General features: G+C 45.2%; 1 protein-coding gene across 4 annotated transcripts in view; it reads left to right on the top strand.

The window, feature by feature from the left end:
* The window catches only part of LOC143022421 (putative cytochrome P450 6a13), a 127,927-nt gene that overhangs the window by 69,070 nt on the left and 38,857 nt on the right, over positions 1–20,000 (top strand). Inside the window, exon 1 of one of the 4 annotated variants that reach the window (XM_076180613.1) lies at positions 12,007–12,190. The exons of the other annotated variants lie outside the window; for them this stretch is intronic. The gene's annotated coding sequence lies outside the window, so the exon portion shown is untranslated. Of the gene's footprint in view, positions 1–12,006; positions 12,191–20,000 lie in introns of those variants that run through there. 4 annotated transcript variants of the gene reach the window in all.

Raw genomic sequence — 20,000 nt, forward strand, 5'->3', positions numbered from 1 at the left:
GGCTTTTTCCCCCTTACTAGGGAGGTAGCCAAAAAGGAAAAGGCATAAAATCATTCCCACCCACTCCATCCCTGAAAACACTCCACACCCCTCCACCCTCCCTCCCATCTTAGCACCTCCTAGATGACGGGTCATCCCTGCACCCTGTCCACTGCCCTGGGTCAGAAGCAGTGTCGCAAGACACAGCACATCCACAGCAAGGCCGCTTCATTAAATCGGCGACCCCCCCTCTCCGTCCCCCCCCATATAAAGGAGAGGACGGGGAGAAATCCCTTCGGGCTGCGTCAAAATTTTGCTCACACACACTACCTCACCCCTCTCTTACTCCCCCTCTCCTCACCCTCCTCTTCTTCCTTCACCAGCTGTGCTTTACTTTCTCCTGAATCCTGATTCTGTCCTCCGGAATACCAGGAATTTTCCTCCTCGACCTCATTTTTACTTTCTCTTCTTCTTCATCTTTCTCGCTCTTTTCCTACAACCCCACCACCTCTCTCTTTTTCTCTCTTTAACTTTTTTTTTCGGGGGGAGAGACGAGGGAATGGGGAAGGGGGGTTATGATGGTGTCTAAAAAAAATTCCTATATAAATCTTATACAAATCCTTGGAAGAGAAAGATTTATGTAAGGAAAGATTTTTTATAAGAATACCACCGTAAGATTCTTACAGTGGTATTCTTTAAAAAAAAAATCCTTATATAAATTTTTACCTTTCAAAGATTTATATAAGGAAAGAATTTTCTTTAAGAATACCACCGTATATGTCCCGCGCGCGCGGTCCTAATTCCTTGTTGACCCAATTCAGTGCTGAGGACAGCTCAACCAATGTCACTGCAGCAAACAACAAGCGACGTCATTCTACGGAAACACGGGGGGAGTCGATCGACCGACACCCCGCTCACTTCGGGGACCGCCCTCAGGTCCAGGAGGGCCAAAAGAAGCCTCTGAAGACTCTTGCACCAAATCTGTGCTTCGAGACCCCGAGACCGCCCCAGTCGAGGAGACGTCGATTTACGACCTCGAACACATCGAGAACCTCGAGAACCTCCCTCCCTTCCTCTCTACCTCCCTCCCTCCCTCACTCCCTCCCTTCCTCTCTACCTCCCTCCCTCCCTCACTTCCTCCCTTCCTCTCTACCTCCCTCCCTCCCTCACTCCCTCTCTTCCTCCTTACCTCCCTTCCTCCCTCTCTTTCTCCCTCCCTCCCTCCCTCACTCCCACCCTCCCTGCCTTCCTCCCTCCTTCTCTCCCTGCCTTCCTGCTTCCCTCCCACACTCCCTTCCTCCCTCCCTCTCTCTCTCTCCCTACTTCCATCCCTCTCTCCCTCCCTCTCTCTCTCCCTTCTTCCATCCCTCTCTCCATCACTCTCTCCCTCCCTCCCTCCCTCCCTCCCTCCCTCCTTGCCCCGTCTTCATCTCTTCCTGTTGGTCTTTCTGGAAGGCCTTGCTTTCACCCACTCGTCCACCAATAAGATGTGACCACTCCCTTTCCTTCCATCTCCCTTTCACTCTTTCTCCTCTTCTCCCTCTTCCTCTTCCTCTCTTTCTCTTCCTCTCTCTCTCTCCTCCTCTTTTTCTCTCTCTCCTTCCCCCTGTTTCTCAATATCCCTCACTCTCCCTCACCCTCTCTCTCTTTCTTCCTCCCCCCTTTCTCTCTCTCTCTCTCTCTCTATCTATCTATCTATCTATCTATCTATCTATCTATCTATCTCTTTTTTTCTCTCCCTCTCTCTACCTTCCACTTGTTTCTCCTTCTCCCTCACTCTTCCTCTCCCCCCTTTCTCTCTCTCTCTTCCTCTCACTCTTCCTCTCCCTTTCTTTTTCTCCCTCCCCTCTCTCTCTCTTCTCCCCCTTGTTTCTCCTTCTCCCTCACTCTCCCTGTCCCTATCCCTCTCTCTCTCTCTCTCTCTCTCTCTCTCTCTCTCTCTCTCTCTCTCTCTCTCTCTCTCTCTCTCTCGAACTTCGTCACTTCCATGACCTCAAAATCTCGTTTCCCTTCTCGTAGCTCTCCCCCTTCGTCACTTTATCTGAAGTCCCGCCTCCCCCCCCGCCCCCCACCAGACTCTCCTGACCCTTCCTTCACCTTTCACATCTTTTAAACAAAAATCACCTCAAAACGTCTAGAATAAATTTTCGTCTGATATTACAAAGGATTACAAAGAAGGAGCATGCCGACAGGAGACCTTTAGTCCATAACTAGGTCGGATGCGAAAAAAATTATAATAATGATAAATAAATAAATAAATAAAGATTATGATAATATAAGTAGTAATAAATAAAACAAATAGATAAATAAACAGGTAAATAGTAAATAATGATAAATTGACAGATCAAATGATTCCGACTGTCGTCCCCGGATTCGAACCTGGGCTCGTGAATTCTCACTGCCGTCGCCTTACCGACTGAGCTACTGACAGATAAATAATGATAAATGATAATCAAGCAAATAATAAAAAACAGACAAATAATAACAAGGAAATAAACAAATAATATAAAATAAATGTCAGGCAATACAGCATCTTCCTTAGGTGTTTATCTAAACGAATCTTAAAGCTTCGAACTGAACTACATTGCACTGCCTCCGCAGGAGGTTTATTCCATTCATTAACTACACGGCTGGCGAAGTTGTTTCTACCCACTTCCAAATCAAACCTATTTCCCGACAGTTTCTTGTCGGATTCTCATTCAATGTGAACATTTTGTCACAATTGATGTTGTCAATTCCCTTTAGAATCTTAAAGACCACCATGTCACCTTCAAAACTGCGTTCCCCCCAACCACCACCTATCTCCTGATCCTTCCTTCCTCTTCCCCCTCCCTCCCCCTCAGACTCCTCATCTCCCCAACGCCCTCGACCCATTAGGAAATCCCATGGGAACTTCCCGTTTCCCAGCAAAGAACTGCCAAGCCCCAGTCAGGACCCGCTTCAGGTGGTCTATGAGAGTTTATCCTCTGCCACTTCAGAAACGCCTTCAAGAAGTCTCCTCCTCCTAGTCGTCCTCCTCCTCCTCCTTCTCCTCCTCGTACTCCCCCTTCTCCTCCTCCCCTTCGCCCTTTTCCTCTTCCTCCTCCTCCTCCTCCTCCTCCTCCTCCTCCTCCTCCTCCTCCTTGTCCCACTCGTCCTCCTCCTCCCCCTCGCCCTTCTCCTCTCCCTTCTCCTCCTCCTCCTCTTCCTCCTCCTCCTCTCCCTTCTCCTCCTCCTCGTCCTCCTCCTCCTCCTCCTCCTCCTCCTCCTCCTCGTACTCCCCCTTCTCCTCCTCCCCTTCGCCCTTTTCCTCTTCCTCCTCCTCCTCGTCCTACTCGTCCTCCTCCTCCCCCTCGCCCTTCTCCTCCTCTTCCTCCTCGTCCTTTCCCTCCTCCTCCCCCTCGCCCTTTTCCTCCTCCTCGTCCTCCTCCTCCTCCTCCCCCTTCTCCTCCTCCTCCTCCTCCTCCTCCTCCCCCTTCTTCTCCTCCTCTTTTTCCTCCTCCTCGTCCTCCTCTTTTTCCTCCTCCTCGTCCTCCTCCTCCTCCTCCTCAGGATCCTTGTGCATCAGTGGTCCACGTTCTTCATGACCTCAGCTTCAGAACGATCCTATACCTGAGTCCCGTTGACCGCCGCGGTCAAGTATTATTCCTATCTGCCGACAGGCGCGTTCATTCAGTTAAAGGAACAATATCCGGGGAGCCAAGAGGGCTGACACGTCAACGTCCTTTCAGAATTCAACGACACTCAAGCACAGGTCAACGTTGTGTGTGTCTTACTCTCGTTTCAGTCCACGTCTCTTGCACGACGACAACGCAGTTGATGCTGCTGCTGCTGCTGCTTTTGGACTTTGTTCTGGTCAGCGACAGGAGGTTCTAGTTGGGTTGGGTCGGGTCGGGTTGGGTTGAGTTGGGTTGGGTCGGGTTGGGTCGAGTCGGGTTGGGTTGGGTTGGGTCGGGTTGGGTTAGGTTGGGTCGGGTTGGGTTGGGTCGGATTGGGTTGGGTCGGGTTGGGTCGGGTTGGGTCGGGTCAGGTTTGGTCCTGTCGGGTTGGGTTGGGTCAGGTCTGGTCGGGTTGGGTTGGATCGGGTTGGCTCAGGACGGATCATGTTGGGTTGGATCGGGTTGGGTCGGTAGGGTCGGGTCTAGTTGGGTCGGGTCGGGTTGGGTCGAGCCGGGTTGGGTCGGGTCGGATTGGGTCGGGTCAGGTTTGGTCCTGTCGGGTTGGGTTGGGTCAGGTCTGGTCGGGTTGGGTTGGGTTGGGTCGGGTTGGCTCAGGACGGATCAGGTTGGGTTGGATCGAGTTGGGTCGGTAGGGTCGGGTCGAGTTGAGTCGGGTCGGGTTGGCTCAGGACGGATCAGGTTGGGTTGGATCGAGTTGGGTCGGTAGGGTCGGGTCGAGTTGAGTCGGGTCGGGTTGGGTCGAGCCGGGTTGGGTCGAACCGAGTCGGGTCAGGCCGGGTTGGGTCGGGTCAGGGTCAGATGAGGTCTCGATCATCTGAGACCCACAGCACATTGCCTCCCGAACTTGTACCTCGACTGAATAAGACTGCCTGGTGTTGAGCTACAGAAACTTACCCGGGGAAGGTCTTCTCTTCAGCTGAATGAAATTGCCTGATAGGAGCCATAGAAATTGAGGAGAACGGTTACCTCTGCCTCCGGGTAAATCGAAACGGGCCATAACTCTTCCTTCATTAGCAGAGGATCATCTGAGTGATTAAGAAGTCTCGCCGTCAGCCTGAAATAAAAAACATACAAAAGAAGCCTTGCCGTCAGCCATGAAAAAAAAAATAGAATAAAAAATTGCACACAAAAGGACATTCGCTACCCCACTCGAGATCGACCGCAGCATAACACAGCCCTCGAACTCTTCCTTCGGAATGTGAAGCTTCTGCGAATTACTCTTTCACTCTTGGCTTCCGAAGGCGCAGCTCACTAATGAACATGCCACCCACGTACATCGTTTTTCATTTCTTATTATACATCAGATCTCTCTCTCTACTCAATACGTTTCGTACCTTGATTAAGAGCAGATCACAGACAGACCTCCCTCTCTTAAAACACATCGCACTTCCGCGGGTAGTATTTCCCGGGCATTCTCATATTTCAGTATCTCTGATACCTAAGGATCTACCTACCAGCTGCCGGCCAAATGGGCCATGTCACGATTCCCGTTGAGTTTCGTCCCTTCTTATGAATAATGAGGTTCTGACTGAGGAGAGAACTCGGGACAAAAGGGCCGGAGGACAGAGAGGGGAAAGGGGAGGCATTTCCGTTGATCAAAACTCCCTTTCATCTCTCTCCTCTCGACTGAAAGAATCGTCTGATCGTGTGCAGAGCGAAACAAATATATAAAGTGCGTCATGGCGCTGAGGGAGGTGTCACACAACGCTTGTAATAAGCGTCAATAAAAGCACCATAGACTAATTGAAATATGTATTGAGCCACCTTTCACTGCATACGATAGGAAAATATAAGAGCGTGTTTACACGTTGAAGGTTGAAACATGACTGACACTTGGTTCTTACATCTAATACGGTGTACACTATAATTCAATTAATAATACAATTACTGGTTAATAATACAATTAATGGTTAATAATACAATTCACGGGGAAAATATGCAATTGCCAAATAAGCAATACGTAAGTACAATACACATACCATTGACGAGATAAACACCATATGAGGACGGAGCCTTTATTTGTACGACGTTTCGCTTATTACAGCTTGAAAGCGAAACGTCGTACAAATAAAGGCTCCGTCCTCATATGGTGTTTATCTCGTCAATCTTGTCGGCAAACTGCCACTTTTAAGGACACATACCATCACGCGCTTGAGCGCTGTGACTCTCAACACAAGGAATCCACATCGACCACCATGTATCCCCGGTGACTGACATTCGCCCCAGCTGTCCCAACACTTCCCGAGATGCGGACGAGAGAGCTTCGGCCTCCCAGCGGTCACTCCTCGACTATCCCATCACAGGAATTCGATTCATAATCGAATTAATCTTGACGTCATCGATCCCACATCGCGATGCCAACTCCATTTGGCCCACAGATTGTAATCGGTCACTGCATTCAGATTTCTGCTCGGAGACTCTCTTTAGAAGACTTACTTAAAAGTATGAGGTCTCATAAGTATGAGGTCTCATGTCCACGCGGGTAGATAGACAGACAGACAGACAAACAGGGTGGTGGTCAGGGAGGCCTATACGTAATTACTCGAACAAATAAACAACGGTTGACCTGCGTCAGGTAACCATTGACATTGGGAACAAATTAGGATTATTCGTCTCGAAGACAGATGTTGACTCGCCTGTTTTTTTTTTTTTTTTTTTTTTTTTTTTTTTTTTTTTTTTTGTCTGAAACTACGATTAATATGTAGGTCTGAAATATAAATATTCGCAGTTTAATTTTTCTTTATCTTTCTCAAAGTTGTGAATTTCTTTGGTTTTTTGTTGAATTTCTTCTGTCTACTAAGTAGAGGCATACACACACACACACACACACACACACACACACACACACACACACACACACACACATATATATATATATATATATATATATATATATATATATATATATATATATATGAGTGGAAGGGTGGTGAGGTAGACGCCAAAAACCGCTGAAGTTTTAGTACTGACGTTTCGTCGTAGGACTTCTTCAGAGTGTATATAAAAAATAAGATGACAGCTGAAATACTCCCAGCTTATCCCGTTCCTCCCCGATCTCACGTACTTCAACATATATATACATACATACATACATACATATATATATATATATATATATATATATATATATATATATATATATATATTAAACATTATCAAGGAATAAAAAGTGACAGAGACATAGGTGCATATATATACATAAATTATATATATATGCACCCTGATAATGTCTTAATAGACGAAAACGTTCGGAGTAGCATAAGTGTCGTATTTCCCAGTGGGTGTTCTGCAAATCATTTTCACGTGTGCCTTGTGAATTACTGCAATATATATACATATATATATATATATATATATATATATATATATATATATATATATATATATATATATATATATATATATATATGTTGTATATAGAACTACTTGATTGTTGCGACTTGGATATAGTCTGGACCTCTTGGATTACTACAGTCGTCACTTTCCAGCTTCACCGCAAAGGATTAAAAGGTTTCAATCCATTTAATCCTCTGTGGTGAAGCTGATAAGAGACGAGCTCAGTAACTCAAGAGGCCCGGGGTTGATCCCTGTCGCAACAGCGAAACTGTCATGAATATGACAACGATGCAAACCACTGGGGATTCGTGTCACACGTTTGATCTTTGTTTTGTTGTGTGTTTGTCATTCATGTGCGTCTCTGTTGGTATGGTTTATTTTCTCTTTTTTTCTGTCTTGTTTGCTCTTACTGTTTTGACCTAAGATTTCCTCCCTTCTCTCTCTCTCTCTCCCTCTCTCTCTCTCTCTCTCTCTCTCTCTCTCTCTCTCTCTCTCTCTCTCTCTCTCTCTCTCTCTCTCTCTCTCTCTCTCTCTCTCTCTCTCTCTCTCTCTCTCTCTCTCTCTCTCGTTCTTTATCGCCCTCCCTCCCTCTCTCTCTCTCTCTCTCTCTCTCTCTCTCTCTCTCTCTCTCTCTCTCTCTCTCTCTCTCTCTCTCTCTCTCTCTCTCTCTTATGAACTAGATCTCTATTACTCCAGGTGGCAGTTGCTATCCCTCAATATCGCCTCTCACATGGAGTTCCTGCCCCATTCGTTTTGATTGATTTCACCTTTTAATTTATTCCCCTTCCCGTCACCAGATCACTTCAGTCATGACGATCCCTTCGTTATCCTAGAGCTCCGGAGGGCTCAGGGGTAGCGCTCTAGCTTCCCGTGCGACTAGCCCGGGTTTAAACCCCGGGGATAGATACAATAATGGGTACTTCTATTAAGGATTTACGCGTAATGGTACATATGCTTGCATTCCTGTCAGATTCGCCTGATACCCTATTCAGACAACACACACATTCACAAAATTGGTCCAGCCTCGTGTATTGACCCAGATAGGTCTCGGTATGTTTACGTGGGGAGGAGAACCTGTCTTCGGCCCTTCTGAGGTTTTCTCTTGGGTTCTTCTCGTTTGTTTGTTTGTTTTTTTCTGGTGAAGGTGACGAAGCGCCCTTCTGCCTCGAAGACCGCTGGGCAAACTCCCAGGCCTACACCGCCGAGCTGGTTCCCGAGTTAGAAGGTCTGTGGTACAGGGCGCTCCTGGAGGTTCTGTTGCGTAACTGCTACTCGTAGTAGCTACACGACTCCTTTCGAAACCAGAAGGTTTATGGAAGGGGGGTTTCCTGACTCTTAAGAGAAGGGAGGAAGCCTCCTTTCGCCTCTGCATCCAAGTACCGAAGACCTTGTGTGCCTTTGTCACGTTTCGGTGCGGTCTAGCCCTGAAGGGATCAAAGCTGGTGGAAGGAAGAGTTAAAATATTTCCATTGTATGCCAAAAAAAAGCTATCAAAACAGTCCCCTGGTGCCCCATCATCTGTTTTTTTTTTTTTTTTTTTTTCCGTGCCGGTTGCGTTCCACATGAGAAAGAAGGACAAATCCACGGATAAAGATCGTGTCATGTCCACAGGAATGTGGCTTCGATCCACAAATCATTACTCTCGCTCTGCAGGGTGGTTAGTATTCCTAATGAACGCGGCCGTAGCGTGATGAGCTAAAGAATATTGCTCTAGTCTTCCCTCCCATACAATTGGACTGGCTGAGCATGCCATTATTTTCATAGTAAGAGAATGTTTTTTTTCATCTTCCTTTGATAAGTTTCCCTCGTTTGTATAACTAATATTCTTCTCTTTCTAGATTCCCTGCAATTTTTTTTTTTTTTTTTTTTTGCCTTCAGTTACGTTAGTATCTATCCTGAGAGTCTGTGAGCAGATATTTTACGAGAAAATTAATTACAAGATCGATAGTATATTAGATATGTTGCGAAGATGCGGAAAATTTCCAGCATTAGCCAATATTGTTTTAGGCTTGTCAAAGGTTTTTTCAAAATTTATGTAAAGTTTTCTCTTTAGTTTTTTTCTTTTTTAGTTTTTTTTTTTTGTAAATGATCACTCAAATTTTAGACTGTTTGAATAAGCTTTGTAACATTTTTATTTTTTTCAACAGGAGTGTCAAATTTCGTTCTAGAGATTCTTGTTTCATCATTCGATCGTTAGGTAACATTAACTACTCAGAACCCGAGCCAGCTGGTTTCGACACCTTTTTTTTCGATTCATGTGTAGATTTTTCCTTTTCGTTCAGAACACCGTCGTGGATTCAATCGAAAATAGGTTGTTGCCACTTCCGATGACCCCAATCCTCCTCTCCTTTCCCTCCAACCTCTCGACTCGCCTCAGCAACCTCAGATAACCTCGCCCATCTAACTCAACCCATTTGATCCATGTCTCCCACCATCTCCATCAACAATCTCTACATCTCTCGACCGATACCCCCCACACACTTCCCATCAACACCGCATGACACAGCATATACTCCAGAGAACTGAAGAACTGACTGGGATCAAAGAGTAGCAAGATTTATGTCAACTTCAGCTACGGTGATGCTAATCGACAGATAAACAGACAGACACACTGCATGGAAGAGTCTAATAACAATTTCACCAAACGTGTAGTCATGGAATGGAATAAACTTCCAGCAAAGACAGTTACCTGGATCGCAGTTTGAAAATGTATGTTTTTTAAGGTATCTGTTTACGTCTTTATAGTTTTTCCTATGATCTTCGTGAGGTAAATTTCTGAGCCCATGTATCATGTTGGTCATTCTCCTCTGTACTGATTCTAGTGAATTTATGTCCATTCTATAGGACGGAGACCAAAACTCTACCGTATAGTCAAGGATGGGTCTAACTAAAGCTAGATAGAGTTTAATAATTACCTCTGCACTTCTATTCGTAACCGTCCTAGCAATGAAACCTAGTGCTCTGTTAGCTTTATTCCTGGCGCTAATGCACTGTTTCTAGGATTTAAGGTCAGGACTCACTAGAACTCCCAAGTCTCTCTCGCATTCGGTTTTCTCTAAAAACATGTTATCTAAGCTATATATGTTTTACGTAACACGCTGCATTTTGAGATATCAAAGTTCATTTGCCATTTCACCGACCATGTGAACAATTTGTTAAGATCATCCTGCAGAATCTGGGCGTCGTCTCCTGACCTAATTAGGCGTCCTATTTTAGTGTCGTCTGCAAACTTACTAATATCACTATTAATCCCATTGTCCAAGTCATTTATGTACATAATGAACAATAAAGGACCCAAAACCGAGCCCTGGGGAACTCCACTAGAAACACTCCCCTATTTGGATTTTACACCGTTTATGGTGACCCGCTGTTTTCTGTCACTGATCCAAGCTCTAATTCATTCTAACACTTTTCCTCCTATGCCATGGGGCACCTTGTTGAACGCTTTGCTAAAGTCCAGGTAAACCATCGTAATTATCATTGTTATCTGACGCCTTATATACTTTAGTGTAAAAGGATAGATAAGACATATTATTTACTCTTGGAGAAATCATGCTGTGAGTCCCGAATGTTGTCAACAATGTACCTTGGTCCTCTCGCTAGCGTCAAATCGTTCACGCCCTCCTCGCGCGCGCGCACACACACACACACACACACACACACACACACACACACACACACACACACACACATACACACGCGCGCACACACACACACACACACAAACATACATACACACACACGCACACACAAACACGCACATATACACAAACACACATACACACGTGCACACACACATACGCAAGCGCACACACACACACAAACACACACACACACACACACACACACATACACAATCACACATACACACATACACAAGTGACACACAGACACACATACGCAAACACACATACGCAAACACACATACACAAATATGTATTCACGCACAAACACACACAAACACACATCCGGCACGTCCTCATTTCGATCTCATATATGGCTCGCCCCTGCTGATCGTTGTTGACCTGCCTTCCTCCCATTCCTTCCTTTCCAACTTCCTGCCTTATTCCTTCCTGATCACCTACCACATATCCTCTTCCTCATCCTCCTTCTCCTCCACCACCTCTTCTTTTTACCTCTTCTGACCACCCGTCTCTTCCATCCAAACACACTCGCCCCTTTCTCGGACGTTCCTCTGCACTTCCTAGAGGATGGCTCCCCCGCGAGTTTCCCATTCCTGCCTAGCCACTGCACACTGCCTCTTGATGCCCACCCACCCACCCACCCTTCTCCCCCCCCCCCCTCTCCCCCCTCCTCGCGCCGCGCGGGAGGCGAGAGGACCCACGCCACTCCTCACTCCTACCCCATCCGTAGCGGAGGTAATCTCGGAGGCGCTGCGAGTGTGCGCGGCGTTTCGCGAATCCACCTGTTGCATACTCGTACCTCAGGCACCCCGAGGGCTACTTCCCTCGTCTGCCTGCTTGCCTGACCTGCCTAACCTGCTTGCATGTCTAACAAACCGCCCGTTTATCTGCCTGACTCTCTGCCTGCCTGCCTGGCTGGCTGGCTGTCATGCCGCGTTAAGTCGATGTGAAGCGCTGGCTGGCTTTGAGGCCGAATCTGCCTCTGTTTCTGCGGACACTTGCCAGTAGCTCCGTGGTGTGGGTGGCCGCCTCTCCTCGCTCGTATTGCCGCGCAAACCGCCGCGGTGCGCGCAGCTCGGCCGCGGCGGCGGCGGCGGCGGCGGACCCCTAGATCATCAGTTATCCCAAAACAGAGACAGGAATCGAACCGCCAGGCACTTCGCGGGTGGTGGGAGGCACAAGGGAGTCGTACTCCCACCTCTCACGTTCTGTGATGACAGTACGTTCACACGCTCTTTTTTTTTTTTTTTTTTTTTTTTTTTTTTTTTTTTTTTTTTTTTTTTTTTTTTTACGTTGTGTTTTTTTTTTTGTTTTTTTTTTTTTTTAACACGTTCACACGTTCCAACGTTCGAAGTGTTTTGTTATTTTCTTTCGGAAGAGTGATGTGCGTCTGAAGTCTGAAGTTGACCGCCTTCGTCTCGAGGTGTCTGAAAGCGTGAGAATGAAGGCCTCACTAATGACGCCTCAGTGCATGTCAAGGAGCACCTGCAGGTGTTCGGAGAGGTGTTGGTGACGTACGAAGTGCTATGCTTCTCCCCGCCAGCCAGCCAGCCAGCCAGCCAGCCAGCCAAGGTAAAACCTCCTAGTAGCATGCAAATGGCACCTCTTCTGTTCGTCTTCCATAGGTAAACGCCCCATTTGCAGACCCCGCTTCCTCCCCCGAGTTCCTGAGGTTGAGCCCTTCCCCTAAGGCACCCTTGTCCCACATGCACATCAAAAGAAAATATCGCGTGGATTTTGTACTAAACAATATGAATTACCGCAGGGTAATAGAATAGGTGTAATGGTCCTCTGTCATGGTGCTGCGTTGCCAGCGGCGTAATACATCATGTATTAAATGGCATAACAGGACTCTGTGGTGCCAAGGGTATGCAAACCAAAAAAATATCACGCGGATTTTGTACTAAACAATATGAATTACCAGTCGAAAGGTAATAGAATAAGTCTGACGAGTTAAACACCATATGAGGACGGCGCCTTTATTTGTACGACGTTTCGCTTATTACAGCTTTTTCAAGTACTTGAAAAAGCTGTAATAAGCGAAACGTCGTACAAATAAAGGCTCCGTCCTCATATGGTGTTTAACTCGTCAGTCTTGTCGGCAACTGTCACTTTCATGAAAATAGAATAAGTGTAATGTCGTGGTTCTGTGTTGCCAGAGGCGTAAAACATCATGTACTAAATGGCATAACAGGACTCTGTGACGCAAAGGATGTGCAAACCCCCAATAAAAGGATATCGAGCGGATTTTGTACCAAACAATACAAATTACCAGTCATAGGGTAAAAGAATAGGTGTAATGGTTTTATGTCATAGTGCTGTGTTGCCAGCGGCGTAATACATCATGTATTAAATGGCATGATAGGACTCTGTGGTGCAAAGGGTACTTTCACCGACCCAACTGCCCCATTGGTTCTTGCAGTTGCAATTCTCGTTACGGAACTCATCAGAGAGGACCACAACTGAGTGATATTCTTTGGCGACCGTGTGTGAGCCACGTGGGTGATCTTTGCATGGCCTTGGAGTGACTAGTGAGCATCTTGTGAGTAAACCTTGGGGGAGTTTTGTTGCATATCGTCACCGGTAGATAAATAAATAAATAAGTAAATAAGTAAATAAATAAAAAAGAGTTTCTGTCCTGATGCATTGTAACGTTGAGAAGGAGGTGGAGATAATAAAGGAGAGACTTGAGGAAACTCACGGACTTCTTTGGGTGAAGATGCATCCTTACTCATAAAATAACGTTGCGTAACCCGTTACGGTGTCACTAAAATCCCTAGAGTACTGACTACATAAAACTTAATCAAGCAATTCCCGATACGAGAACTCGGATGTCTCGTGTCGGTGCAAACCGCTTGTCCTTTGTTACTGCGTTGTACGAGGGTGGCTAAAGTATATAACAAGGGAAAACAGTGTATTACATACATACATATACCAAGGCTTTTTCCCCCTTACAAGGGGGGTAGCCAAAAAGAAAAAGGCATAAAATCATTCCCACCCATTCCATCCCTGAATACACTCCACACCTCTCCACCCTCCCTCTCATTTTAGCACCTCCTGAATGACGGGTCATCCCTGCACCTTGTCCACTCCCCTGGCACAGAAGCACTGTCGCAAGACCCAGCACATCCACACCAAGGCCGCTTCATTAAATCGGCGACCCCCCCCCACTCCGTCCCCCCATTGCATAAAATGAGTGGACGGTGTATTAATTTTATAAATTAAAGCACTACAACAAAAACGTGCGTGCGCTTCGAAGGCGTAACAGAAACTGACGCAACTTTGGGTTTGGCGGGGAAAACATACACGACCGCATGGAAGTGCAATTAGTACAATAATTTTAATAGATTAATATAAATCAATTTTAATAGTATTTATATACAAAGCATGTATTTCCCAATCTACTCACAAGTACAATGCATGACAGTTGTACAATGCCCTTAACACGGCACGTACACCGCAATACCGTGGTGGACCCGAGACTCATTGCACGGGTCGCCGTTTTCTTCGCAGTGACGTCATGGGCCGTGCCTTGTGGTAAAACGACCCATTAATGACCCAAGATCTCTCCACACACACACACACACACACACACACACACACACACACACACACACACACACCGGCCCGGCGGAGATAAGATGGGGTTGTCTCCTTTCACGTGTAGCCCCTGTTCACCTAGCAGCGAGTAGGTAAGGGATGATAGTCAATGAGTTGTGACCTTGCAGTCCCGTGTGTGATGTGTGAGTGGTCTCAGACCTACCCAGAGATCGGCAAATAATGAGCTCTGAGATCACTGCCGTAGGGTGGTGTCTGGCTGTCTCAACAGAGACTGCAGCAGATCCGAGGTGAATACACACACACACACACACACACACACACACACACAATCGTGGCGCGGTGGTTAGAGTTCTCGCCTGCCACTACGCCGGTCTGGGATCGAATTCCGTCCAGGGCTGAAATAATTTCAGTATTACTGCGCTGCGGGTTGTTACCCCAACTTTCGTGGGCGGGGAGTTAGGTGTGTGTGTGCATGTAAGGTCACAGTATTACCCATAGATCGGTAATACGAGCTCTGAGCTCTCATCCGGAAGGTTAATATCTGTCAATCACGAGTTCAACACGTGATCCAAGACCATGGTGAATCACACACACACACACACACACACACACACACACACACACACACACACACACACACACACACACACACACACACACACACATACACACACACTTCCCTTCCCCTTCAGTAACTTCCGCGCCTATGTGCGTTCCTAGGTGCGTTCCGCTTTAGTTTGGCCGCTGTTAGGGCTCCCAAACTATTAAAGCTTAAGAGACAGGTTCATGCCTAAATAAAAGTCCGGTAGGCCACATACTATACCAAAGAAAATTTTTGTAGGCCACATCCAAAAGGTAGGCCACATACTATACCGGCACCTATATTGCTTTAATGGTTTGGGAGCGCTAATCGCGGCCAAACTAAAGTGGAACGCACCAAAGAACGCATCGAGGAACGCGCCCAGCTCTGCACTTCCCTTCCCGTTCTGGAAGCCCAATTCTTAGTGAAGCTGTCATGGTCTGTCTCGATTAGCTTCTTCTAATTTTTTTTCTGTTATTTTGGATGTCGCCAGGCGATTTTATTCATTTCTGGGATGACACCCAATCGGGAGTGAAGGACGTAATGAATTAAGATCTTCCTTTTCAACGTCATAAAGTCGCTTTCTCCCTTTGCTCATCTTCTACGCTTCTCTCTCTCTCTCTCTCTCTCTCTCTCTCTATCGATTTATTCCGCTTAACCCCTCCTTTTACTCCAAACTTCTTGAATAAGTTAAAGCGAAGAGGAAGAAAAACAAAAGATTTCGAGGGCACATCTACATAAAGTCGATCTTTTTTCTCTTGTCAACTCTTTGACGTTCACAGTAATTCACTCTCAAATGCGTTTACCCTGGGTGGCCCCTGAAGATTTTATTCAGCCAAGGGGAACCACTGAAGACAGCGTTTCATCTCCTGACATCCAAAGTTGACTTACAATTTCCATTTTGGTTGTCGCTAAATCATTTTACTCAACTGAGGAACACCTCCGGTATTCATAAAGAGGGGAATTACCTCAATCTTCGACTGCCGCGTTCAACTCACAAGTTTGTAACTTGGTTGTCGCCAAATTCAGCTGAGGGAAACTTCCGTCAATAGAAAACAATAAAATAACAGAGCTTCGTTGTATGTAGCTTGTGGTGCTGGTAGTTGTGAAGAAAGGATCAGCAAATTTAACCATTGGTTCCATTACTTAATCAGGGGATTTCAACCTCTTTCCTTGTGCACCCCGTTCTTATGGATTGCTGTTGCTTAGTCTCATAGAAATCTCATCACTGGTAGCTGTGAAGAAAGGATCAGCAAAGTCCATTGGTTCCATTACTTAACCAGGGGATCTCAACCTCTTTCCTTCTGCACCCCGTTCTTATGGATTGCTGTTGCTTAGTCTCATAGAAATCTCATTACTAGTGAATAGAATCCTAGTGCATCCACTAACTATCACTAGTTTTCGATTTGTGGCTCTTTTTGTTGACCATTGTGGCCCACAAGGGGCCACTGAACCACAGGCTAAGAACCATTGCTGTAAATTATGGTCAGAATCTTCAATGTCGACGTAACGTCGACCAGGCCAATGGTAAAGAGAACTCAATGTAGAAACGTTTTTATTTTATCTATTTATTTATTTATTTATCTATTTATTTGTTTATCTATTTATTTATTTAATATTTATCTATTTATTTATTTATTTATTTATTTGGTAATTTATTTATTTGTTTATTTATTTATTTTATGCCTGATGACAGACTGTTCGGTTTGGAATAATTTTTACTGCCTGAATTGCTCCGGAAATAGCAACTGTCTAACAGACGACAACAAGGCGAAAGTTTCATTGGAATCATCAGAAAACGGGGAATATCTGAGATGAAAAATAACATTCAAAAAACTTTTAGAGCTGTGCTGCCCAAATCAACTACTTATCAACTACTTTTTATTAGAGCGAAAAGAACAACAAACGATCATACGCAAACGAGTATCCAGTGATTATGTATTCTTCCTCCGTCGACACATCAGAATTGATCAATGTGTGTGTGTGTGTGTGTGTGTGTGTGTGTGTGTGTGTGTGTGTGTGTGTGTGTGTGTGTGTGTGTGTGTGTGTGTGTGTGTGTGTGTGTATTGTGTATGTTTCTGTGCGTGTCTGTTGTGTATGTATGTGCGTTGTTTATGAATGTGCCTGTTTGTGTGTATATTTGTGTGTGTGTTTGCGTGCGTGCGTGCGTATACATGCGCGCGAGCACGTACGTGCGTATGTACTCGTGGGCGTGGGCGTATGTACTCGTGGGCGTGGGAGGTCGAGAAGGTTTGGCGTAGCGCGACGCTGGGAAGCCTGTGGTCCCCTTTGTCACCCTTGTCTCGTAACTTCGTAAGAAAAAGGCGAACCCTTTGTACAGCTCAATTCCCCCCTACGTTGACACCAATGGCTCTCTCTCTCTCTCTCTCTCTTTCTCTCTCTCTCTGTCTTGCTTTCTCTCTCTCTGTCGCTTTCTCTCTCTCTCTCTCTCTCTCTCTCTCTCTCTCTCTCTCTCTCTCTCTCTTGCTTTCTCTCTCTCTCTCTATCTCTCTCTCTCTCTCTTTCTCTCTCTCTTGTTTTCTCTCTCTCTTGTTTTCTCTCTCTCTGTCGCTTTCTCTCTCTCTCGCTCGCTCTCTCTCTTTATGTGTCTATATATATATATGTATGTATGTATGTATGTATGTATTTGTGTATGCATATATATATGTATGTATATATGCACGTATGTTTGTATGTATGTATGTATGTATGCATGTACAGTATGTATGTATGCACAGTATGTATGTATGTATGTATGTATGCGTGTGTGTATGTATGTTTGTATGTATGTATGTATGTATGTACGTATGCAAAGAAATCACAAAACACACGTGATGAACTATCTTTGCAGAAACCAACCATCGGGAAATTGAAAAAAAGAAACAGATACTGAACGTTTCCTTGGACGGAGCGTCCCCTCCAAACGTTTGCTTGGACGGAGCGTCCCCTCCAAACGTTTGCTTGGACGGAGCGTGGGTAATCCTCCTTTGACTTACAGCTTGTTCTGTTTTTCTTGCTCTTTTTCCTCGTGGTTGGGTCCAGCCCCCGTCACCTTTGCCACCCTGCGGGCAATTAAGGGACGTTTCCTGCACGGGACGGGATGCAGTCGGCGCCTCGGCATGCACGCAGAGAAAGAGAATCAAGTTCCTGTTCTTGGCATCTGGCAACAGAGAATGGGGGGTTGAGGGGTTGGTGGGATGTGGGGGGGGGAACTCATATGAACGAACCAACAAAGTATTGGTTGCCTGCCTTCTGCCACTGCTGGATTTTTTTTTTTTTTCGAGAGTCTAAACTCTTCTAAACCATTCTGTGCTTGGTGGAATTCATACGCCTTCTGCCAGGTGCACAGAACTCTCTGTTATGGAGCCACTTCTGTTGCCAGGTGATCCTGTTCAGCACAAAAAAAAAAAGAAAAAAAAAAAATCCCAGGACAGCGTCTCGAAGACTCTCGCGAACTCTGAATCCCGAACTCGACACGTTTGCTTATTCTGAGTGCCGTCAGGTGATTTCATTCAGGGAAAGCCCCTGAGCGGGTTCTAATGGACTACACGGCCGAAGTCCGTCTTGCCCCGTCTCGGTTCTTCTTCTGAATAGAATCGTCATGCCGAACTGAGCCTAGAAAGGATTACAAAGGATTACAAAGGCAAAGCATGCCGACAGGAGACCTTTTGATCCATATCTAGGTCGGATAAATTAAAACTATAACAATGTAAATAACAATTAAAATACATAAATAAATGCATTGAATAACAAAACAAACAGGTAAATAGTAAATGATAATAAATTGACATATAACTAATAATAAATGAAAATCAGACAGACAAATTATAACAAAACAAAAACAAATAATATAACATAAATTATAATCATTACAGCATCTTACTTAGGTATTTATCTAAATGATTCTTAAAGCTTCGAACTGAACTACATTGCACTACCTGTGCAGGAAGTTTATTCCATTCATTAACTACACGGTTGGCAAAGTTGTTTCTACCTACTTCCAAATTGAATCTATTTCCGGACAGTTTGAGACCATTGTTTCTTGTCTGGACCTGTAAAGACTCATAACGATGCAAATACACCTGATGTTGATATTTCATATACATTTCACATGCAACAGTTGCCCTACAATGAGAATGAGCTTTAGTTAACAAAGCGGCAATAACAAGAAACGTGTTTAGGTCGTTCTGGCACCTCGTGGGTCAACTTCGACTGTCCGCATGACGTCACCGCGTCGAAGGTGAGGTGAGGGGGTGGGGGGCTACATTTTTTTTTTTTTTTTTTTTTTTTTTTTTTGTGTGAAATGTCACCTCCCACGGGCTTTGAGCCCGTGCGGTGGTGTTTATGGAAGACACATCTTGAAGAGAGAAAGTGGAATTGTGTAGTTAGTAAGAGGAACATAGGGAACAGTGGATAAGATAGGCTACAACTGCTAGAGCGTTACCGTGGAAGCTGATCCCAAGAGGTCTGATATCTGAATCCCGATGCTCCGCCTTTTATCTTACGTCAATGAGAGAGCCACTGAAAAACGACATCTTTTACCGATCCCGGACTCTCACTCTGTGAAAAAATATTGTAAATACTTAAATACTTATATATAAACTATTAAGGGAGAGCACTGCTGCTTCGCCTTTTATCTTCCGTCAATGAGAGAGAGCCACTGAAAAGCGACATCTTGCACCGATCCCGGACTCTTACTCTATGAAAAAATGTTGTAAATACTTAAATACTTTTATAGAAACTATCAAGGAAGAGCATTTTATAAGCTGTTGCTTCTGCTCTCTCCTTTTCAACAAATTAATGTTTATATACATGTATATGCACAAATTTCACAAGTCACACGTGAACCACAAATATGCAGAGTCCACTAGAAAGAGGAAAAACACGCTTTCGTGATATATTCACATTATCAAGGAGTACAGAAAAGTGATACACCTTGTATAGACACGGTAAAGGAAACATGGACTGGAGGTGAAGCTTTATTCCTGACGTTTCGTCTAACGACTTTGAGAAAGTCGTTAGACGAAACGTCAGGAATAAAGCTTCACCTCCAGTCCATGTTTCCTTTACCGTGTCTATACAACTTGTTCACATGGATTTTGATACTCCTTGATAATGTGAATATATCACGAAAGCGCTCAGACTCCGTGTGTTTTCCTATTCCTAGTGGACTCTGCAAATTTGCATGTCCTATTCCTAGTGGACATGCAAATGTAATGTGTAATATTTTGTTGAATAAAC

This window comes from Oratosquilla oratoria, chromosome 44, assembly GCF_046742065.1.
Source record: "Oratosquilla oratoria isolate Oo_2021 chromosome 44, ASM4674206v1, whole genome shotgun sequence".
NCBI classification, from domain to species: domain Eukaryota; kingdom Metazoa; phylum Arthropoda; class Malacostraca; order Stomatopoda; family Squillidae; genus Oratosquilla; species Oratosquilla oratoria.